Source organism: Urocitellus parryii, chromosome 6 (assembly GCF_045843805.1).
Source record: "Urocitellus parryii isolate mUroPar1 chromosome 6, mUroPar1.hap1, whole genome shotgun sequence".
Classification (NCBI taxonomy): domain Eukaryota; kingdom Metazoa; phylum Chordata; class Mammalia; order Rodentia; family Sciuridae; genus Urocitellus; species Urocitellus parryii.
This window is the reverse complement of record NC_135536.1, coordinates 154,009,697-154,017,316: the sequence shown is the minus strand read 5'-3', so window position 1 is coordinate 154,017,316 and position 7,620 is coordinate 154,009,697. Positions and strand designations below refer to the sequence as shown.

Below are 7,620 nucleotides of genomic sequence, written 5' to 3'. Positions count from 1 at the left end.
ATCCACATATGAAACAGAACATGCAGTACTTATATTTCTGTCTCTGACTTGTTTCACTTAACATAATGTCCTGTGTGGCAAATGATAGGATATCATTCTTTTTATGGTTGAATAAATATTGCTTTGCTCTTGATGTTACAAGCACCTCCCCAGTGGATGGGGGCCACTTTCTCCAGCCTGCCCCCAACATATTGAGTTTGCCAGGGCAGGGTCCACACCCCAGCTTCACCCCCAGTGAGCTCAAACATTGAGGTAGTTTGCAGACTTTGGTTACATGATGACAGTACTGTTCCCCATCTAAAGGAAACCTGCTGAATGGAATTGACAAGTGGGAGCAGGTATTTTTGTTAAGCAAGGCACACCCTGTACTTGGGGAAGCACGTAGGGAGGATGCTAGAACAGGTATAGACAATGTCGGCTATAATCACAGTATGTGGGGCTGGGGTGACCACAGAAACCATCAACGCAGCATCTTCATTTAAAGATTGAAAATCAAAGATATAATGAGACTTGTTTAGAAACTCATGTCTAGTTGGTGGGAGGGCTGGGTTTAAAATTTAGCTCCTCTTCCTCCGTGCTCAAACCAATTTGGACAGGCCACTTAAAACTGTCTGATTCATGACTGTGAGAAGGATGAAGCTGCCTTTGACCAGGAAGAAGGTATAATTCCCTGATACCATGCTATGGGGTGGCAGGAACTGAGAATTTCCTATGATGGAATACCAGGAGTTTATGATGTGCCTTGTGGCATTGCTAGGAGGGAAGGTTGGATGTCACTGAGAAATTCACTTATTCATCAAATTTTTACTGCAAAATCAAGTTGGTTAAACACTGTGCAGGAATTAAAAAAAAAAAAACAAAACTAACTAACCAGTACTCACAACAGCACATGTGGATCTGTGGTGTCCTTGAGTGAAAGAAATCAGAAAAGAATGAAATATAGTGTTTATAGCCCCCTGTAGTAAATTCAAGAACGGGAAAAACTATTGTGGTGGTTATTTCGGGGTAGAAGTTGTCATTGCCTAGGATAGGGCACATGGGACCCTAACTGGGTAATGGAAATGATTGAAATTTTGATTGGGAGGGGATACTCGGGTGTTTATATGGGTAAAGACCACTGAGCTATACATTTAATACTGGGGTTACTTTATGCCCTTTATGAAATTATACCTCCATAAGTAAAGAAAAAGATCAGAGCAATATACACAACAGACCAAAGCATCTTAAAAGGAGTTAAACCAAAATAAATAATCTTTCCCATACATTCATTTATTCTTTCAACAAATGTCTATTGGACTGTTGATTAGTCCACATTCCCCTTAGTACTCATCCTTCCTGTGAACAGTGTCATGCTGCAAGAATCCTCCAAGCATTTCTGCCTGAGTGATTTTCTTTAGGTGGGCCATGCTGGGTGTACCTTGGAGCCATGCCCTATGCAAGCAGCCTTCTTCTAATGACAGGAAAGAATTGGAAGTCCAGTTCCTTGCTTCCTGGTGGGATGACTTTGAGGCATGTTCTGCACTGGCTCCCAGAGGATTGAGCTCCAGTTGCCTATAGACCTAACCTGTTCTCTCTCACACCCTGGATTGGCTGCTTTCCTTCCCATCTGTCTTTTCCTCTATCTCTCCTCTGCTTCTGGAATCACCTCCCAGATAACAAACTCCTTGCATTCACAGCCTTGTCCCACAGTCTGCTTTTGGGGGAACTTAAGCTGCATGACTTCTGGGACTATAAAGATGGTGGAAACAAACCAATCTCTTGTCCTCATGCAACCAACAATGTGTTAGAGGGGAACAGTTAATTTAATAAACATTAAAAATGAAGGGGGGTGAGTGCTGAGTTTGGAGAGTACAGCTTGAAAGAAACCACAGAACCAGCAGGGGATACTTACCTTGTCCAGGAGACACTCCCAGAGGGACAGGGACACCCTTTCTCCTCTTTCTCAAACTTCTTATCCCTCTCTACCTTCTTGCTTCTCCTCTATAACGAGAAATGAAAGGAAACATTTATTTATTTAGGTCATTTCCTTATGTCCCTATGAACATCAAGAAGTATTATATCGAATTTACTGCCCATGTTGGTTGATTGTCCCTCCAAGTTTTATAATCACAGAACCAAGACTTTAGCCTTTGGAATTGGTGCCGGATGTTTGGAAGCCATTCTTAATATTTTCAAGTTTGCTTCCCATCTGTATGACATATATTTCCCAGGAAAAATCCCACACATATTTCTTAGACCATGTGGGGAGATGCCTTTCAGGGTTGCTTGAAACTACCTACCAATCAGCAGCTGGCAGAAATGTGTAAAAGAACTATCATCTGGAAATGGGCAGCCGACTTGTGTTGTTAGAGCTGTCATCTCCACTCCTGCAGTCTTTCTGGGTGAAAAATTCTTCAAAGCACATTCATTTGAGGCCAGGAGTCTTCTCTTCTCTTTTTCTCTCTCTCTCTTTTTTAACGTTCTTAACCCAAATGGATATGCCAGGGGGCTTTCTAATCCTGGACCCAGGAGAACATCAGACAAAACAGTCTGTGGTTTGAACAGCTCCTTTCAGATAGACTGTAGAGTCATTTCAACAGGGATCTTTGCAATTTCACCTATCAGGTGCTGTACAATTCATGTGCAGAAAGAGCATGCTCAGGGAAAGAAGGTCATAGAATTAGAAGCACCATTTTTTGGACAGGCCATTCAAGATAATTTTTACCTTACGCTAGATGGAATCAGTTAGTTTTATACAAATGTTTCTCTTCACTTTGTAATACAAACCTAGAAAATCATGTAAAAAAATACCAGAAGGTCTACTTTTATTTATATATGATGTTGGTAGAAACATGTGTACCTCCAAAGATCAAAGGACTCTGTCAAAAAGCAAATGTTCATGGTGAGGTCTGTAGATAAAACTACACTCACTTAAGACTAGTGTTTCTTATTTTTTATTTTTTCTTGTTTTTTTCCTGCCTCATATTTATTTGTACAAACATCCCAAGAGAACACCAGCTCCCTGCACATGGAGCCTGGGGTCACACCTGCCCTTCTGTTCTCATGAAGGTTGAGACGGAGGTCTTTATTATGGAGTCGTCATGGATGCCCATGAGCACCTTTAGGAGTCTGAGCTGGAGCCAGAAATGTAGATGTAGCTGGAGCTGCAGACTGGGTCTGGTTTGGCCAGCAGATCTTGATACCCTGGGCAATGTGTGTGAGAGCACAGGTTCTGAGGTGTGGGTGGTCATATGGACAGTTGATGGAGCTTGTGGATAATACCCTGGGAGACCTTGGGTTGAATTTCCTTGGACTTTACAAGGGCCTTGATAGTTTTGGCCTGTGTTCTCATGGCTTTGTCATTACTGGCTTAAATCTTCTTATTAAGGTCCTTCTTGCTGTGCTTCTTATTATTTTATAATTAGTGCATATTAATTATACAGAATAATAGGTTTCATTGTGTCATATTCCAACATGCATGTAACCAGTATAACAAGCTCTGATCATATCTGCTCTGATATATCTCTCATATCTGATCATATCTGCTCCCCTTTACTTTTTCTTCCCTTTCCTTCTCCCCTCCCTCTGATCTCCTTTGTCTTCTTTGACAGTTTCCCCTCTACTTTCATGTTGTCTTTTTTTGTCCCCTAGATTCCACACATGAAAGAAAATATGTGATACTTGTCTGACTCTGGCTTATTTCGCTTAACATGATGATCGACAGCTCTATCTATTTTCCCGAAAATGCCATGATTTCATTCTTCTTTATGGCTTAATAATACTCCATTATGTATCTATACCACACTTTCTTTATCCATTTATCCACTGATGGTGGTTGTGCTTCCTGGCAAAGCCCATGTTCCTAAGGAACTGGGGTACCACCCTCTTAAAGGACTCATTTCTTTGTGATTGTTTTTTTTTATACCTCCTTGAATGGTGTTCCTGTGCCATTTTCAGGTCTGGTTATGTGTGGTGAGCTTTGTGGCCTTGGCCACGTCTGCACCATTAACTTGTGGCTCCCCAAGACTGGATTATTAAAAAAAAAACAGTGTTTTTACTGGATTAGGAAATAGTGATGGGAGAGAAAGGAACAGAAATTATTTGTAAAAACTTTTAGCTATTTATCTCTGATAAAGATTACAGCTTATTTAGTATTCTGTTGCTGCATACCATGTTATTTTAAACATAGAGGCTCAAAACAATACCTGTTTATTAGCTCACAGCAATTGAGTCCTCTGCTCAGGGTCTTAAAAGTCAGACTCTGTCTCTCTCTGGAACCTCTAGGAAGGATCTGATTCCAAGCTCATTTACATGTTGGCTGAATTCAATTTCTTGCAACTGTAGAGCTGGAATCCTTAGTTTCTTGTTGGTTGTCAGCCAGAAGGTCATTCTTAGCTCTTCGATTTTACCCACATTTTTTGCTACATGGAACCTTCCATCTTCAAGCCAGCAATAGAAAAATCTCCCTCACAATTGTAGCCTTTTCCATCTGCAAATTTCTTCTAAAAGTAGGAGCCCAACCACAATTCCAAGAGCTCAGTTAGATCTGGCTTACCAAGGATGATCTCTTCTTCAACTGATCTGTGATGTAGCTCCACTTACAAAATATCTTCATGCAGCACGTAGATTAGTGTTGGATTGGATAACTGGGAAGAGGCATTTGTACATCAGAGCTTTTTATTTTGAGGGCCGTCTTAAAATTCTGCCTATCAAAGACAATATTCCTTCCTTCTGAGAACATTTATAACCACATTCTTTATTGACCACATACACAGCCCAGAAAAAAAATGTAAAGTAATGTAATTGGCTGTGCATCAGGTAATACGGTCTCATTGTAACCAGCTATACTTATCTATATAGATGCTGGCTGTCCCGTGACCATATACTCTCAGTATTGTCAGATATTCTCATCTTGAAGAGAAGTCAAAATTATCTTGAGTTTTAAAGCTATCAAGAGGATTCTTGGAAGATGTCAAAGTAAAACATGCCAGAAATCCATCTCCCTATGTATTAAACAATTGCATCAGCATAATCTGTTGGATGGGATGATTTTGGAATTCTGGAGTCTACATAAAATTTGCAACTTTTTGGGGAAGGATTAGATGGCAAATTTTAGCCAACTTTGGTCAATTTCAGCTTCCTACACAGTGATTCCAGAGAAAAGAGTCTTGTCCTTCAAATATGAAAGGTTTGTGCTCTGACCACTTTGGCTGCTTCTGATCACAGAATTATCATACATTGCTGGTGGGACTGCAAATTAGTGCAGCCATTTTGGAAAGCAGTATGGAGATTCCTTGGAAAGCTGGGAATGGAACTACCATTTGACCCAGCTATTCCTCTTCTCGGACTATACTCAAAGGACCTAAAAACAGCATATTACAGGGACACAGCCAAATCAATATTTATAGCAGCACATTTCACAATAGCTAAACTGTGGAGCCAACCTAGATATACTTCAGTGGATGAATGGATAAAAAAATGTGGCATTTATACACAATGGAATTTTACTTAGCACTAAAAAAGAATAAGATCATGGCATCTGCAGGTAAATGGATGGCATTAGAGAAGATTATGCTAAGTGAAGTTGGCCAATCCCCAAAAAACAAATGCTGAATGTTTTCTCTGATATAAAGAGGCTGACTCAAAGTGGGGTAGGGAGGAAGAGCATGGGAGGAAGATTACCTCTAGATAGGGAATAGGGGTGGGAGGGAAAGGGAGCTGGAAGGGGAATAGCAAGGATGGTGGAAGGTGATGGTCATCATTACTTAAAATACATGTATGAAGAAGTGAATTTGGTGTTAATATACCTTATATACAGAGATATGATAAATTGTGGCATAAAGGTGTATTAAGAATTGTATGCAAAAAAGAGAGCTTATGTATAATGGCAAAAAAAAAAAGAGTCAGACAATGGGACAGGTGTCATTGTCATTGCATCTTCCCACATTATCGTAAGACTTTCCATCACTAACTTAACTGAGTTCCAGGAAAGGTAAAAGTCTGGCACCATTTTTTAAATTAATTAATTAAGTAATTAATTTAGTAAGGGCTCTTCTGGCAGCAGTCACAAAGCCTGCTAGACAAATTCTAAAAGATCTGCAACACTTGTGGTGTGTTTTTCCTATTCCCCTCATTTCTGTGCTCGCTCTCTCTCTCTCTCTCTCTCTCTCTCTCTCTCTCTCTTTTCCTCCACCTTCCTCACTCCCCTCTTTGGGAGCCAGATTTTGAATACTAGAACTTTCAAAAGCAACTGCAAATATGGGAGAAATTAGAAACACATACATGTGCAGGGGAAGATACAAACTCAGAGAGCCAATCTTCTTCAAGTTTCTTCTTCAACCAGGAATCCTATGCATGGCAAAACTGTCTTTCAAAAGTAAAGAAAAAAATAAAAGCATTCATAAATAAACAAAGCCTGAGGGAGTTCATTGTCATTAGACCTACAGTGTCAGAACTGCCATATTCAAAGGAATCCCTGAAGGTTAAAAATGACATTAACTTAAAGCCAAATGGATAAAGATCTCAGTAAAAGTCACATAGAAATCATAAAACTAGCATACTGTAATAATGATTGATAACTATACCTTTTGTCTTCAACATAATTTAACAGACTTAACATTAAAAATTTATTAGTTTTGGGGCTGGCGATATAGCTCTTGGTAGAGTGCTTGCTGTGCATGCACAAGGCCCTGGGTTCAATCCCCAGCGCCACACACAAGAAATCATTAGCTTATGTTTGGGGACACACAACATATAAAGATTTGATTTTGTGACAATAACTGAAAAAAAGGGATGGAGCCGTTGATGGAGCAACATTTTTGAATGTTATTGAAGTTAAGCCTATATTAATTCAAATTAGAGCATTTTAAACTAAGGGTGTGAAGTATCAGTTCTATGGTAACCACCAATGGGTAAAGTACCTCCACAAAAGAAAATAAGCAATGAATTTAAACATTTCATCACAAAAAATCAATGAAACACAAAAGAAAACAATAATACAGGAAATGAGGGTCAAAAAGCTATAAGGTAGATTAAAAACATAGCCAAATAAAAATAGTCAGTGCCTCATTATTGTTAGTTACTATAAATGTAAATGTTTAAGTGTAAACATTTTAAACTCTCCAATCATAAGGCAGAGTTGACAAAATGGTTGATCTAACTACATGCTGCCTTTAAGATACAAAGATAAATAGATTGAAAGTTGAAAGATGGAAAAGGATATTCCTTACAAATAGAAACCAAGAAGGAGAAGAGATGGCACACTAGTATCAGACAAAATAGACTTTGAAATCACAAAGGGTTACAAGAAACAAAGAGGAACATTACACATTAATAAACAGTTCAGTACAGTTTTAGCAATATAAACATTTAGGCACCTAATAACAGACTATCAAAAAATATGACTCAACATTGTAAAAGCTATCCATGCTAAACCCAAGGCCAACATCATTCTAAATGGAGAAAAATTGAAAGCATTCCCTCTCATAACTGGAACAAGAAAAGGATGCCCTCTTTCACCAGTTTATTCAACATTGCCCTTGAAATTCTAGCCAGACCAATTAGAGAGAGGAAAGAAATTAAAGGGATATGAATAAGAAAAGAAGAACTCAAACTATCACTATTTGCCAATGACATGATTCT

The 7,620-nt window shown here is 39.0% G+C and overlaps 1 non-coding gene across 1 annotated transcript; it reads right to left on the bottom strand.

The window, feature by feature from the left end:
- Positions 1-6,023: 6,023 nt before the first annotated feature.
- LOC113185835 (U7 small nuclear RNA) lies at positions 6,024-6,086 on the bottom strand. Its single transcript, XR_003301172.1, has one exon. It is a non-coding gene; the product is annotated as a U7 small nuclear RNA (small nuclear RNA).
- Positions 6,087-7,620: the final 1,534 nt, after the last annotated feature.